Source organism: Ambystoma mexicanum, chromosome 5p (genome assembly GCF_040938575.1).
Source record: "Ambystoma mexicanum isolate Mex_15411 chromosome 5p, UKY_AmexF1_1, whole genome shotgun sequence".
NCBI classification, from domain to species: Eukaryota; Metazoa; Chordata; class Amphibia; order Caudata; family Ambystomatidae; genus Ambystoma; species Ambystoma mexicanum.
The window spans coordinates 644869284-644886541 of record NC_090930.1 but is presented as its reverse complement, the minus strand read 5'-3'; positions in this window follow the sequence as shown (position 1 = coordinate 644886541).

Below are 17258 nucleotides of genomic sequence, written 5' to 3'. Positions count from 1 at the left end.
CCTGGACCTGCAGTCATCCCAGCGCTTCTTGACATGTTGGTAGTCGCGGACTGCCACCCCTCCGCGTTGATAGCAGTCACAATGTCCATCCAGATCCGAGTCCGTCCTTCCTTGTTGGCGTGCTTACTTCCGAAGAGGGCATCATACTGCCCCAGGACTTGCTCCACCAGGACACCAACTTCGGTGGCAGTGAAGCTGGTGCCCCTCTGCTTCTTTGGCCGGGGGTTGCCAGTGGTGCCAGATGTTGCAGTGCCTGACATGGCAACCCCAGAGGCAGGAGTGGGTGGGCAACTGGGTCCTGGGGCTGGGCTGTGGAGCGATGGTATCCCAGTCGGGAGTCTTCTGTTCCAGCAGGGGTGGACACAGCAAATGGACCCCTGCAGATGGCTGATGTGCAGGCACCAAATGGCAGGGCACGGTGGCAGCAGGCAGGCAGGCAGGCAGCAGCAGATGGCTCGTGGGAGGCTGCTCGGGGCTCTGGGGGGCAGTAATTCGGCCTTTTGGGCAGGAGCGTGGTCTTCCGTGTGCATACATGTGGCCAGCTTGATACGGAGTGATTTGGCACGTGAAAAACCTGCACGTCTGCGTGTAAATCGAGGAAAGGCCTTTAGCGCGTATCCACGTCAGCACGCATATGCGATTTCATTGGACCAAAGGCCCTTAGCACGTGAGCGCGTCTGTGACGTGAGGCGCGCAGGTTTTTCCCTCATTACACGTGATGACAGAGCACAAGTGGATTTCCACCAATCGTGTGCGGAACTTCCTGCGCACCCCAGAAATACACGTACCCAGGCCAATCGCGTGTACGCTCACTTCCCTCCGATTACACGTGATGACACTCAGACGTGCAGTTTTACCACGTGTGCTCGCATATGCGATTTCATTGGCCCAAAGGCCACCATGCGCAGCTGTGACGTCATGCGCATGGCCATAGAGAATGGCGCGTGTAAAAATGAAGAGATACACATCCGAGTGTCAAAGCGCGTAATTGGTGGAAATGGCCTCATTGTGTATGCGCGTCTGTGACGTGTGTATAAAAGGTACGTGTAGAACGCCATTTCCTTGTACGTGCTTTTCGTGGACAGCGAGTGGGTGAAATCTGTACTTCTTGTCGGTTCACACGCAATTTACTTCACAGCGTTTCCAGTTCGTACTCCCTGTTACCTCTGACAGCTTTTTCTCTTTTCCTCTTTTTCCTGGGCCTGTTTCCTCAAACAGCGTTCCCTACTACTGTTGTCCTGTCTCCTCAGACAGCGTACAATTCTTCTTTTGGTGGGGGTGTTGCCAACGCGCATATTTTTCACGCTTTTGTTCCTGGCGGACGGTGAGTCGCGCACGTATATAACATCTGTGCTTGCCCCGTGTGTCGCGTACCCCTTCAGAGGTCATTCTAGGCTGCGTGTGACACGCATACGTTCATTCTTGTGTTCATGGGTGCCACAGCGTAGTGCAGGTTTATTTTTCCATGCACGTGGTCTAGGAGGGGTTGCGTGCACCTAACTTTGCTTTTTTGGGGTGCCTTTGCGTTGCGTGAGCCGTCATCTTTCCCCAGGGGTGACATACAGCCTTGCTAGAGCACTAGGGTACGATTACCATCTGGTACCCAACTCCTTTGACCCCCAATTGCCCAGGACAATAGTTCACATCGACTCCCATACACACAATAACATCAGTGCCATGGCTGGGAGGCGAACAAGCCCTAAGTGTGACAAAGGTGGCCGAGCCCCAAGTGGTGGCCGTTGTGGATCCGGTAGGGGACGTGGCCGTGACTTGCAGGGTGCCCCTAGCCCCCCATGTGTGGAGGAGCAGTCAGGGACACCCATGCCACCCCCCCACTGGTTGAGGTTACCGTGGCTGACACCATCCATGCTCAGCCCTTGTTGGACCAGCCCACTGTGGAACCAGACCTGGCACAGAGTGACTCCATGGCTGACTTCCAAGTCAGCAGGTCTAGGCCACGTGCGCCGGTGAACGTTGGTGTCATCAGGCCACGTGGATCAGGGGCAGCTAGGTCATCTGCTTCCCCGCGTAGGCAGGCTGGGGAGGCTGCAGGGGCAGCTGCGGCTCCATCCACCCCACCTCTCACACACCCATCCAGGACAGTGTCAGTCCAAGTCCATCATGCTGACATTCCCCCTGACACCATCACACTTGAGATAATGCCTGCACCAACTCCCATGCTGAGTGTGCAATCCCACGCTCCTGCCCCTAGTGTCCAGAGCGGCACAGGACACTCTGGATCCCCACCACCTTCCAAGCGGAAGAGGAAGAGTGCTCGTCCAGTAGAGGCTGATGCCCCAGACACGGCTACACAGTCCGGCCCGTCAAGGAAGCCCAGCTTCAATGAGGCCGAACTGAATGCACTTGTAGAGTATGTGTCCGCATATGACCGCGAAATGGTGATTGTTGCAGGATCCAAGACCACACCGGCACAGCTAATGAATGCTACAAGCGCTGGAATGACCTGAAGCGCAGGGCAAAGAATAAGCTGGCCTCAAGTCATGCCGCAACTCTAGTGACTGGAGGTGGGTCTCCAGCAGATGACATAGAACTCATTCCACATGAGCAGGTTGCTGGGACCTACGTCACGGAGGAACAGATCCAAGGCGTGGGAGAAGTGGCAGATTACGAGGCATTGTCCGGTGAGTGCACATGCATGTGTGTGTCATCCATGTGCATGGTGTGTGTGGGAGGGCTTCTGTTTGGGTGCCAGGGGAGTGAGGGTGTGTGTGCCTGAGTGGTTCAGCTCACCCATGTGCCTCTTCCTATACATTCTTGGCAACAGCATTTGGGTATAGTAGCATCCCTTCGGCCAACATTAGACATCCAGCCCAACACCACGCCAGTTGCCCTTGGAGTGTCATCTTGCAACAACACTGTTGCTTATTTACCTCTGTTTATTCAGGCAGATTGTTTGCATACCACCACTTTTACTCTGGATTTCTCAGTCCTATTGTCACATGTCTGACATGGCTATGGTACAGTGGACTGGCTCAGTTTCGTGGACATGATTAGTTTGGACATGTCCTTGTGCTATAGGACCATTTTTGACTGGCAGCTGCAGGTTAAACATTTGAACCATTACAATGAAAATAATCAATTATATGAACAAACTGGACTGAATGAACAATTGGTGACCTCCTCTCCCTCTTCACTTCATGGCTAGGGTACATGCCATCTGTGTGATGGCATGTGTATTTGACCTGCCAATCACTGGCCAATGTGTGATGCCACTGCTAGGCAGCATGCAGCAAATGTGTTCATCTTCCATCTTGGTGTCATCAATGTGTGCCATCTGCCTCCCCATCACACGCAGTGACGGTGCATGCATGGGAGTGTTTTAGTCATGTGGGACATGTGTCAATCAAGTACTGTTTCTGTAGTCTCTCTGCCCTTATTGTGTGCCATAGTGCTAATGCCTGTTTCCATTTGTTTTCTTTCATGTCTTTGCAGGGGAAGACGCACTTGATACTGCTGGGATTGTGGAGATGGTGCAGACCCAGGAGGGGTCTGAGGGCCGACCGACCACCAGTGAGGGACGTGGTGTGGTGGTGGGTGAGAACCCACAACTGCTGCAGGTCGTGCTCTCAAGGGGTGCCTCTGGCTGCACCTCCCCCGAGCTGTACTCAGGTGTTGATTCGGATGATGAGACCTACGTGCCGTCGCAGGTGAGTGTTCCTGGGAGGGATTCTGTTCTGTCTGACCCACCTGCACCAGGGTTAGAACCCTCAATGGGGATGTCAGTGTTGGCAGGTACGCCTTTGGTGGTTACGGATGCAGAGTCACACTCCGCGACATCTGATCCTGTTCCTGGGCCAGCAGATCAGAGGGGGAATGCAGTCCTGCAGCCTCAGGCAGTGCCGGCACAGCAAGGCGCAGTTCGCCTTGCCCCAGACAGGTGTGGTGCCCGCCGACGTGGTGGCCGTACGCCACCTGGCAATACCACATGGGAGCAATCCATTTACGGTATGGCAACCCAACAGGCAGCATCATCAGAGATGATAGCTCAGGCCATGGATAGGGTGGCCACTTCCATTGTCCCCCCCGAAAGGCTGATGGAGCGACTACAGCAGGCAACTGACTCCATCTGCCAGTCACACAGGGAGGACATGTTGGCGTCCGACAGGGACAGGCGGGCGGCACTGGCGACTGCAGGAAGCCATCTCCATAGAGTCCCAGGGCCACAGGGAAGCCCTGAGGCTGGAACTCCTTCACCTCAGGATGACTCTTGTTGAGCTTGAGGCTTCAACAAACCGAAGGACAGAACAGCAGCTGGAGCGTCTCACCCTTACGCTCTCAGCTGAGATGCAGGCAACTAGGGCGGAGGTCTGGGCATCCTGTGAGCTGTTGCATGGGGACCTCCGCACACTAATCCTCCAGAACGAGACCTACCACACCCGCATACTTGCAGCCATATAGGAACAGACTAGGGCTTTGCGTGGGCTGCCTCCCATAGTGCCACCACCTCCGGATGCAGCTGCAGAGGGTGAGGATAGCAACAGCAGTGATACTCCCACAATAGGGTAGCCGTGTAGGCCATGAGCCCACGGAGGTGTTTTTTTTTCGCAAGATCCACACAGGTGGGTTTTGGTGTGCACCCTGTCTTGGACCTCCTGGGTAGCCTCCCTAACCCCCCTGGGCCCATTAATGGCCATTTTTGATTTTTTTTTTTTTGAGACAATGGGTTGCCTTGTGTGGCTCCCGTGGGCACATGCTGCATTGTGGCTGGGCACATGCAGGCTTGACATGGATTTGGTTCAGATGCTTGGGTTTTTGTCACACACACCCCTCCTGCTTCCCATTTCCATGGGCTTGCAAAGGGTGTGCCCATTGACATTGACGTACATGGTGACATTGGACTCCCATGAGCTGTGTGGGCAGTCTGTAGTCAATACTGTGTATACTTTGATAGTGCATATTGTTGTTTTATTGTACACTGCGTGGTGTATTGATATGTGCCTCTGCATCCATCTCATCCTCCATATTTGGAGGTCCATTCCTCATGTCTTCCCAATGCGGTCCACCTTGGAACTGGAGTCCATGTTATAAGCAGTGCACCTACACTCTTGCGTGGCGCTAACACTGTATACTTGGAAGTGTTCGGAGGGCTGTCATCATCAGGTGGTGAGGCTAGCTAATTTTTAAGTCTGTAATGTCATGTTTAAGGTAGGTCGGAGGTTGTGTATGTGATTGGTATTCTTGGTAAGTATTTGGTAATGTGGGTTGTAGGTCCTGCATTACTGTGAGCATTTCATGTGTGGACATGTTTCCATTAGGGACACTGTAGCTGCTGACACTTGGGGCATGTTGTGGGGAATAATGTCTTTCCTCTCACATTGCATGACATGCCATGGTGTGTTGTGTGACTGTGCTGGGGAGGGGGTGGGTGACATGGCACTGTTTTCATGTAGTATTTTGCAAGTGGGTATTCATTTCTGCAGCATGGAAGTGTCTTTTCATGACACTGCATTGGTGGTATTTGTGTAGGTAGGGATGCACACATTGTGACACTTCCACATGAACAATCTCAGGCTGCTATGGTTCTGACAGTTGACAGTCCCTTTGTTCGTCTTAATTGTCAGGTCGAGTCATCATTGCTTATCAGATGGTATGTGCCAGGCCTGTGTGCACTCCACTGGGGTTCGATTTCTTTGTGAAGTAATTAGCCACCAGCTGCGTACGGGCTGCCTCACCCCGTGCCCTCTCCCCTCCCATGCGCAGCGGGCGTGCATGTAGTTGGGGATGTGGGGGCACCACCATGTCCACGGCCAGGCCCCGGCGTGTTGCAACATTGTGCAGGACGCATGCTGCCACTATGATCCTGCACACTACTGGGGGCGCATATAACAGCTGCCCGCCAGAATGGTCAAGGGAGCGAAAGCGTGACTTGAGCACACCGAATGTGCGCTCCACTATGCCCGGGGTTGCAATATGGGCTGTGTTGTATCTTACCTCTGGAGGCGTGATGGGGTTCTGAATTGGCATCATCATGTGGGTGCTCAGAGGGTAGGCACGGTCCCCTGGTGAGGAGGTGATGGGTATCATTAGTGGGGTAGTGACATAACTCTGCATCTGACATGCATGCATGTGCAGTGGCATTCATACTCCCCAAGCAGCCATGTATCGCCATGCCGCCCAGCTTCTAGGTCCCGGCTTAGGGTAGACATTTGGTAAATGAAGCTGTCGTGGGCGGACGCTGGAGAGTTGGCATATACTGAGGTGATGATTCCCTTAGCATTACATACTACCTGCACGTTGATGGAATGCCAGTGCTTGCAGTTCCTATAGATGTGCTCAGATGCCCTGGGGGGACGTAGTGCCACATGGGTGCAGTCAATGGCACCTAGCACTTTTGGGAATTGTGCCACACCGTAGAAATCGAGGGTGGCAGCCTGCCTTTCTGCAGGTGTCCTGGGCAGGTATATGTGCCTACGGACTGATGGGCATGCAATGATGATGTTCAAGACCTGATGTAGGCAGCGTGACTGTGTGGCCTGTGACACCCCACCCACTATGGCACTTGTCCGCTGAAATGATCCTGTGGCCAAGAAGTGCAGTACATTGAGGACCTTCTCCAGGGGGCTGAGTGCTTGGGAGCACAGGGTGGGTGATGTGAGGTCATCCTCCCACTCACTGACCAGGTCCAGTATTATGTGTGGGGGAAACCTGTACCTCCCATACACCTGGTCATCAGGCATCCCAAAAAGGCTGGTTCTGGGAGTGAAAATTCAGGCCCTCACTATCCTCCTCCTCCTCCTTTGGTAACCCACAGCCACTGCTGCTAGGAATGGTATATTCATCCTGGCGTATGAGCTTGTTTGTTGTTTGCGCGCACTTTTATGCTGCGCGGGTCGACGTACGCCTGCTTCATGCTGGCGTACGTGTCTCAGGATTGGACCATTTATTTTTTGCCACGTCGTAGGCGAACGTGTGAATCTTCCCACCCACCCCAGGAATACACGTAGCACGCTCTCACAGGCACAGTTGCGGGTAAATATTCCCGCCCACCCCTGGAATACATGTACCCCACTCTCACAGGCCCAATCGCGTGTGGAAGTTCACGCGCACCCCGAAGTACACGTACCCAGGCCAATCGCGTGTGGGACTTCCCGCGCACCCCGAAGTACACGTACCCAGGCTAATCGCGTGTGGAAGTTCACGCGCACCCTGAAGTACACGTACCCAGGCCAATCGCGTGTGGAACTTCCTGCGCACCCCGAGGTACACATACCCAGGCCAATCGCGTGTGGAACTTCCCGCGCACACCGAAGTACATGTACCCAGGCAAATCGCACGGCTGGGGGGTGGGGGTGGTGGGAGACATGAGTGGGGGCCTGGTGGAGGCTGCCCCTGCACTGCTGGGGGGTGAGGGTGGTGGGAGACATGAGTTGGACATGAGTGGGGGCCTGGTGGAGGCTGCCCCTGGTGGCTGGGGGGTGGGTTGGTGGGAGACATGAGTGGGGGCCTGGTGGAGGCTGCCCCTGGTGTCTGGGGGGTGGGGGTGGTGGGAGACATGAGTGGGGGCCTGGTGGAGGCTGCCCCTGGTGGCTGGGGAGTGGGGGTAATAGGGGACATGAGTGGGGGCCTGGTGGAGGCTGCCCCTGCACTGCTGGGGGGTGGGGGTGGTGGTAGACATGAGTGGGGGCCTGGTGGAGGCTGCCCCTGGTGGCTGGGGGGTGGGGGTGGTGGTAGACATAAGTGGGGGCCTGGTGGAGGCTGCCCCTGCACTGCTGGGGGTGGGGGTGGTGGGAGACATGAGTGGGGGCCTGGTGGAGGCTGCCCCTGGTGGCTGGGGGGTGGGGGTGGTGGGAGACATGAGTGGGGGCCTGGTGGAGGCTGCCCCTGGTGGCTGGGGGGTGGGGGTGGTGGGAGACATGAGTGGGGGCCTGGTGGAGGCTGCCCCTGGTGGCTGGGGGTGAGGGTGGTGGGAGACATGAGTTGGACATGAGTGGGGGCCTGGTGGAGGGTGCCCCTGGTGGCTGGGGGGTGGGGGTGGTGGTAGACATGAGTGGGGGCCTGGTGGAGGCTGCCCCTGCACTGCTGCGGTGTGGGGGTGGTGGGAGACATGAGTGGGGACCTGGTGGAGGCTACCCCTGGTGGCTGGGGGGTGGGGGTGGTGGGAGACATGAGTGGGGGCCTGGTGGAGGCTGCCCCTGCACTGCTGGGGGGTGGGGGTGGTGGGAGACATGAGTGGGGGCCTGGTGGATGCTGCCCCTGGTGGCTGGGGGGTGGGGGTGGTGGTAGACATGAGTGGGGACCTGGTGGAGGCTGCCCCTGCACTGCTGGGGGGTGGGGGTGGTGGTAGACATGAGTGGGGGCCTGGTGGAGGCTGCCCCTGGTGGCTGGGGGGTGGGGGTAATAGGGGACATGAGTGGGGCCTGGTGGAGACTGCCCCTGCACTGCTGGGGGGTGGGGGTGGTGGGAGACATAAGTGGGGGCCTGGTGGAGGGTGCCCCTGGTGGCTGGGGGTTGGGGGTGGTGGTAGACATGAGTGGGGGCCTGGTGGAGGCTGCCCCTGCACTGCTGGGGGGTGAGGGTGGTGGGAGACATGAGTGGGGCCTGGTGGAGGCTGCCCCTGGTGGCTGGGGGGTGGGGGTGGTGGAAGACATGAGTGGGGGCCTGGTGGAGGCTGCCCCTGCACTGCTGGGCGGTGGGGGGTGGTGGGAGACATGAGTGGGGCCTGGTGGAGGCTGCCCCTGGTGGCTGGGGTTTGGGGGTAATAGGGGACATGAGTGGGGGCCTGGTGTAGGCTGCCCCTGGTGGCTGGGGCGTGAGGGTGGTGGGGTACATGAGTTGGACATGAGTCGGGGCCTGGTGGAGGGTGCTCCTGGTGGCTGGGGGTTGGGGGTGGTGGGAGACATGAGTGGGGGCCTGGTGGGGGCTGCCCCTGGTGGCTTGGTGGTGGGGGTGGTGGGAGACATGTGTTGGTGATCAGTAGTGCAAGGTGACATGTGGGTTGGCTGGTGGGCATGGCCATGGTGGATGGGTTGCCTGTGGGACATGAGCAGGGGTTCAGGGTAGTCCCCTGTGGTGTGGGCTGCCTGCAGGGGCCGTGGAGGGTGTAGAGGGAACACCTGGGGGGACCCACATGACCAAATCACATGTAGCATTCCCCGGCACCACCGAAATACACGTACCCTGCAGAAATCGCGTGTGAATCTTCCGCACACATCGGAATACACGTACCCAGGCCAATCGCGTGTGGAACTTCCCACGCACCCCGAAGTACACGTACCCAGGCCAATCGCATGTGGAACTTCCCGCGCACCCCCACCTACCCAGGCCAATTGCGTGTGGAACTTCCCGCGCACCCCGTAGTACACGTACCCAGGCTAATCGCGTGTGGAACTTCCCGCGCACCCCAAAGTACACATACCCAGGCTAATCACGTGTGGAACTTCCCGCGCACCCAGGAACACGCGCACACGCTATTTTTCACACAGCGGGTGTCTGTGTTTGTCGGTGCCCCTTTGCACCTCATTTGTCCTAGAGGGCCACTGTATGGGCCATTCATCATGGCTGTATATGGGTGCTTTTTGTTAGCACACATTTTGGCGCACATTTTTTTCAGTCGCAGGGGCGCTACCGCCTGCTTTCTTGTGGCGTACTTGTTTGGCCCTGTGCGTGTCTTTGACCGTGCACTGGTTTCCCCCATGAATACGGGTTGTAGGCGAGCGTGTGGGCGTTCCGCGCACTTGCCTCCTGTACTTCCCCGTGATGCCCACATTTTCACGCGTTGTTCCCCATTCCGAGTGTTACGCCCCGGGTTCCGCCTACTTTTGTGATGTGCGCCGCACTATGTGCGATTTCGCAGTGGCCGTGGCGCACGCTGTTGGATGACCTGTGCGCCGGCATGCGCGGCGCACATTTTTAGCGCACATACAATGTTTTTCTCGCACACGGACTTCCATGAATCGCTGTGCGCTGGTTTTCCTGCGATTTTCGCACTTGCACTGCGATTTTCGCACTTTTCCTGCAATTTGCACGTTTTGGCACCTCTGCACGGGAATGTTCGGCGCACATTAATTCCATGAATCGACCCCTTAAATTGTTGTTCACACCAGTAAGTGTCAAGCAATTTGTCAGCCATGCATTTCTGGCAATCTGGACAAAATGAGCACTGTCAGCCTGAAATCCATGAACCTCAACCAGCTCCAATTTATTCTTACCACTTACCAACAAAGTGGCCAACCTCCAAACTAAAATTGCTCTAAAGAAAGCTTCACTATCAGCCCAAACCCAAACTCCCTTGAACAAAATACCCATACCCAAACCCAAAGAACTCACCCAATTCAGCTTCTCTAAGGTCTCAGTGATCAAGGTAGAGAAAACTATTCTGGCTCTTAAACCATCAAATTGCAAAGGCGAACAAAGCCCAGCACAACTGATCAAGGACGCTGCTAGAGATCTAGCTCCCTTCATCACCAAACTTATCAATGCCTCCTTTACTACTGGCACCATTCCGTGCAACCTAAAGGAATCCTGGGTACTCCCACTTCTGAAACAACAAACATTGGACCCTAACATTCATCCAATACCACAGTGCCTTTCTTACTAAAAATACTAGACAAGGTAGCATACACCCAAATTCAGAACTTCCTTGAGGTGAACCATCTCCTTGGCCTCCGCCAATCCGGTTTCCGACCTCAACATGGCACAGAGACTGCCCTCATCGACTTAAAGGCCCAAATAGACTCACTCAGAGACAAGGGTAAATTAGCTCTCCTCCTCCTACGAGACCTCTCAGCCGCCTTTGACCTGGTGGACCATAGAGTCCTGTGTAATCACTTGGACTCTGCGCCCCACTTTTCAATGGAGGCCATAGTCTGGATACAGTAATTCCTTAGTGACAGGTCCATGAGAGTGTTCTCCCCCTCAGTGGCAGCAGACCCGATACCCATCACGTGGGGAGTGCCCCAGGGATCGTGTGTCTCGCCAACACTCTACAATATCTTTACCAAGCCACTCTTTGACGATCTTGACAATCTGGGTATCACCTATACCAACTATGCAGGCGATTCCCAGATTCTCCTACCACTTACTGGGGATTATGGGGAAGATCTGGCTTTGGTGAACAGAGTCTTTAGCATCATTCGGGCATGGATGGCCAACCATGGCCTATGCTTGAACGATGACAAAACAGAGCTCATCATCCTGGGCACCGCAGCTCGCATCTCTAAACTTAACCGAAATTACTCAGCATTTATCATCGATGGGAACACTATCAAGGTTGCCAGGCAAGTAAAAACCTTGGGTTTCTATCTCGACTCGACCCTATCCCTTACCAAACAGGTGAACTCACTGGCCTCATCCACGGCCTGTACATGTAAATTAATACGAGCCGGGAAACAATTCCTATCAGATGACAGTTGTCTAATCTTAGCCAGAGCCCTTATCCTATCAAAATTAGATTATTGCAACTCCCTCTACATAGGGACAACTAAACAAACAATCAACAGAATACAAGTGCTCCAAAATAATGCACTTAGAGCGGCCCTAAGTATACCCAGAAGAGCACATATTTCTGAAATAAGACGGAAATACAAATGGCAATTTACCCAAGAAAAATTCAACCTTAAATCTGCCTCCCTCATCTACAAATGCTTAAACAACAAAGCCCCCCGCTACCTAACAGAATGATTTACTAGAAAAAATTCTACTTGACCAACAAGAATAGTCAGCCCCAACTTCCTTCTAGTTCCCAGATTTAAACTAACTACTATTGGAGGATCCAGCTTCCCAGTCAGGGCAGCTCAATTGTGGAACTCCCTACCTCATGCACTTAGATCTGACCAAACGTTCAACAAATTCAGAAAGAACACAATAAAATGGCTCACTGAGAATGCTATGTAACCCGCACTCTCCCCACGTACCTACCACATGTATTGTTCCAGATATATACTTGCTTTTATGTAAACCCTAGCTATATGATGACTGCTTGACTGCACACCGTCTGTACTTGTTCCACCCTGTGGAGCCAAGAAAATCTGTTTTTCCATGTTCTGTAAACTTGTAACTTCTGTAACCAAGCTGTAAGCCCTCTTGTCACATGCACCCTGATACCTCAGGGTCCGGTGCACACAATAAATAAATAAACAAACAAACAAACAAACAAACCTATAACTACTGACCAATCTCTGTCTGTCATTTTAGGCCCAGTTAATCAAAAGCATGGGAAGACAATTCTAGGAATGCAGTGAAAGCATTTTAATTTTCCAATACAGACAGACAGGCAGAGGAATGTATGGCAACTAGCCTATTGGATAAGAAGGAGCCATTTTACGGAGCCTTGAAGCTAAGAAAGCAAAGCCAATAATCAACTTGTATGTACCAGCCTCATATGACACTGTGCATCACAACATTTGTCTGCTTAGGTAGGAAGTACAAATGGGCATGAAGGGAACTTCCCCTAAAGTGGACCAAATAATCTTTAAAAGACCTCATGGCAGATGTCAAATGGGACACATTCTCACTCCAGACACTTACTGTCACAGAGAACCACAGGGTGCCTCCCATGCATCATTTATTGTTTTAAAATCACACCCAATATGTACACCAGTGGCACACAATAAAGATTCAATTGGACACCAAAACCCATCACGACACCCATTCCCTCCTTACATGATTGGGGACCATCCAAACCTGAATGCTCCAAAGCAGTCTGTGCCTCAACCCAGGGAAGTCAAAATACTGCTTTGACGGCTGGCCATAGCAGCTGACATGCTCATGCTCTGGCCCAGTGGTATAAACCGGGACTCCTCACTAGGGTCAGAATGGGGCATGAACTTGGCTCAGGGACCAATGAAAATAGGGTCCACAATCGCAAATGACAATTTGACCCTTTTGTGACACTGTTTATGTGGTACCCAAGGAGAAGTTATTTTGGTCAAATGAGTTGCAAATTCTCCATTTTGAAGACCACTTATTCAATAACACTTGTCAAAACTATTGGTTGTACACCAAATCAGCTTTCTAAACAAGCCAACATTGGCCAATCAAACTGGCCAAACTGGCATGTTGGGCATGCACTTTGAAAAAATTGCCCTATAGGCGAGTCTGAGACAGCTCCTCATTATTACTGATGATGAAGAATCTGAGAGTCCAGTTCAATCAACACCTCTCCTTCTCTAAACACATTTCGACAACGTTAGCACCTGACACTCATAAATAATGGGATTTTAAAACTGTTACCTTCATTGAGTATGAATTATTGATTCCAATTAGTCCAGTCACTGGTTCAAACCAACAATGACTATTGTAACATCCTTTTAATCGGTCTACCAAGAAAGAGATTTCTCACCTCCAGACCAGAAAACATAGGACAACATGCCTAATGCCTCAGAAAACATGATCATCTAACAGGTGCTCTGAAGAGCCTCCAATCACTTTCAATTCAGCACTAAATTGACTTTTTATGGCATTCTGCACATCGAGGGCATTGGTCTGGAACTGCGGATCAAAAAAAACGTGTAATCCGATTTTTTTTTTCATCTTAGTCAAAGAATACCAAATCCTCAGAGCAAAGGCTGCATCTGTAATCGTTTGAAATTCAGGTGATCCCTAAAAACATTGCTGTTAAAAAGGGCCTTCCCCAACAATAGCTATGTTTTAGTTTATTGATATTTTGTAGTTTCCATCTGCCCTGTACATCACAAAACGTATTAATCAATACAGGAATTCACTGTCTTGTACATTATTTTAATGACACATTACCACTGCTCTGCAAAAGCACCCGCAAGGCATCCTTCACTTTTCCCCTCTATCCCGCCCCTCTTTTCTCAATGTGCTCTGAAGTATCTCAAATACATACAGTACTACACAAAAACCAACTATATATAAAGATACAAACAAAAAAATGGATACACTAGTCAGTTCTGTTTAAAAAATGCCATAGGTACTAGTGATATTTCAATACTTTTTTTTCACATTGCATACCTTTCGGGCAATACATGTATCAGTAACTAAATTTGCAGCCATTGCAAAGTTCCAAACTAATTTACCTGTTTCATTTCACAGAGGAAGTAGTATAATGTTTTTCTGGCCATGAAGACACATCAATTACTGTTACAAGCATACTAGATGGCACTTGGTCATGGCCACACCCTTGGTAGCACTCTGCCTTTTATATTGCTCGGTCAGGAACCGTATGTCAAATGCATTCCCTCGCATCTGCAAGAACAGGAGTACTGTCACGTTACCCATGTCATCAGAGTACATTTTTTGGGGTCACACCCTTAATGTGCCATGCCCCTTTATCTTTCTATGCTTTTGCGACCTAAATGTAAATTATAAGTTAGTACAGTTGTTGTTTCTATGTATTTATTATGCTGCACAGCTATTCATTTTGTCTCACATACGGTACATGAAATAAATCCTTGAGTACTGCTGTTTTTATATAGCTCTAGCACTCCCACTGTCGCATGCCTTACTCAACTGTATTGATAAATTAACAGACTTATTGTTCAGGGGTATATGTCATTTTGTGGTATTTTGAATGAAGAGAAGTTATGAATACTGTTGCAAATCAAGCATTTCAATCATGTGTTTTGTCTGAATGTGTGGCAGAGGGCCAGTGTGATGTCATTAATCCACGATGGGCGCTGCTACAATTTATGAATCAGAATTTGATCTACAACTACTTTCAGAGTGATCTATCAAATACTTTCTAAGGACCTTTTTTGTTCACCATAAAATCTGAATAAAGAAGGTGCTTAAAATAATTAGATATCTCATATTGTTTAGAAGTTTCTGTTCGCAATTTGTTTTTCATGATTTAAACACTTATTTACTTCTATTGTGTTACAGGTTCTGGCAATTGACAAGAACATTGGGAAATTATTTAAGAGTAGTTGAACTGTAAAATGTGATTCTATCGTCCAGTAAAATCTATTTTTTCTAAATGTTGATACCTTCAGATTTCGAATGTCATTTAAAAGTAGAACTTCCACCATCAGTTAGAAAAGGAAAACAGATAACAGACTTTCCCTTGTGTATTGTATGTCAACAAAGAAATAAATCTTCCTTGGTTAATCCAAAATGTTATGAAAAGGTTTTAGAGTGTGTTAAGAAGAGAGACAAGTGAGACAATAACGAATACTTGAACATAAGTGTACGATTAGGCAACTTAACACATGAAGAACTGAAAAATGAAAGCGCATCATGGCATTCGGAATGCTTCAAGCATAGTACTCATAAGGCAAACATGGATTGGAGCAAACGATTGTATGGAGAGCAGTTATTTGAGCCAAAGCAGTCAATCTGCAGCCATTAAGAACAGGAAGAAGTAGAATGAAGCTACACTACAATAATCAAAAATAACTATGTACAACTAAAATAAATGTTCTTTTGCAAAAAAAGGCAAACAATGAAATCAAATATACTTGATATCAACTGATCCAGCAGGCATCCATTTGAAGAGAGCAGTAGAACTGCCTAACAATAACACATTGAAGATTCATCTTAGTGATTGTACAAATCCTGGAGACCCTTGCATATGTTGAATTTTATCTTCAATCAGTGATTTTCAACATAACAACAATGGGTGAAATTGAAAAGCTTTACAGGAAAATTGCAGCTTACAATGGTTTGGAAGAATTACAGATGGAAACAAGAAAACAAATCAAATGTTTCATAGAAGAAGAGCTTGAATGTATTGGCATTATTATTAGTAATTCCAAAAGGGTCAATGAACCACAGCAAGTCTTGCTGAAAGTAACAGCAGATATTGCGCTCTCATGCAGATGAAGAATTTGAAGATATTGAGAAAAATATGAAAACCCTTCTTTAAGCAGCTACAATTTTAGAGAGACGTACTAACTTGTGAAAAATTGAAATATACTGGACGTTTTGAAGAAGTGCATTTGGCAGATGTTGATCCAAAGGAAGTTGTTCTTTTTTTACAGGTGGTGTTGTCAAGGACAGATGGATATGAAAAGTAATTCAGAAAAGCAGGATACTACTGTAATGAAAAAGGCTTATAATTTGTCACAGATGTATATATATGAAATGCTATCACCACGACAAGCTTCCTGCGCAAGCACTTCTACCACATGGCATACCCGCAAAAAGCTGAATAGCATTGAAGTTTCTATGGATTATATCTGAATCCTTCAATGTGAGACACACATAGCCAAAGAGGTAATAAAATGCATGGATGAGTGTGGATGATCTTACATTCCTTCAGATTTGGTCATAGGCAAATTTGTCTATTGTGCTGCTGACAACATTGACTACCTCAAGGATACTCTGTATAGTAAAGGAACTTTGCACGGTACATTTATGGTGGTCTATCAGAAGGAGTAGCCCGATATCCTAAGCCCAATTGAAATATCAGTAACATCATCACTTCAATTACTGCAGATGATTCCTCAGTCCCTGTCTGAGATTATGGGCCTCATTATAAATTTGCCGGTCTGGAGACAATGGTGCCGCTAAGCCTACCAGCACCTTCGTTTCCGGACTAGCAAACTACAAGTCTGCCTGCTGGAACCGCTGTGCCGACAGGTCGGCAGACTTGTCACGGAAGCACCAGTATCATTGTTAACGGTACTGGTGCTCCCGTGTTCGTGGACTCTATGGGAATGGAGATTGACAACATTTGCCAGCACCTGACTTCCCGGCTGCCGGACTTGGAATATTCCCTTGGCACAGGGAAGTCAAGCATGGGCAATTTATTCTGAGCCCGGTGGCAACCCACCGGTAGCCGCCAGACTCGAATGAGGCCCTATGTCTTGCAACATTCCCACGTGGTGTAAACCACAGAATACTATAAGCAGTCAAATCACTGATTGTATAGGGATGAATAAGGTTTTCTAGATTGGCTGAAGGAACTACTTCAGGTGATGGCAGAAGTTTTGCCATTGAGTACATTTTAAGAATGTTTTGATCAAGATGAAGAGTTACTGGATGCACATTGTAATCTCACTGAAGAAACCGAGACTGATGTATGTGAGACAGAGTCACCACCACTCACTACAGTTTCAACTTGTTCCACTTACAATTCCATTATAAGTTGTACTCCAACTAAAGAAACTTGTGTCTATGTAGACCCACTCAAAGATGCCAGCCCAACAAGCACACAAACACAGCTCAAATTCATGAAGAGGTTGGGGAAAATAACATATGTTGTCACCCTAGAATCAAAAACAGTTGTAACATTGATCTTGGTCTTTACGAGCTGGTTCTAATTAAGCAATGTGCCCCGAGCAGCAGGGCCATTACCGACTCAGGCATTGAGGCTACTTTAACTGTACTTTATG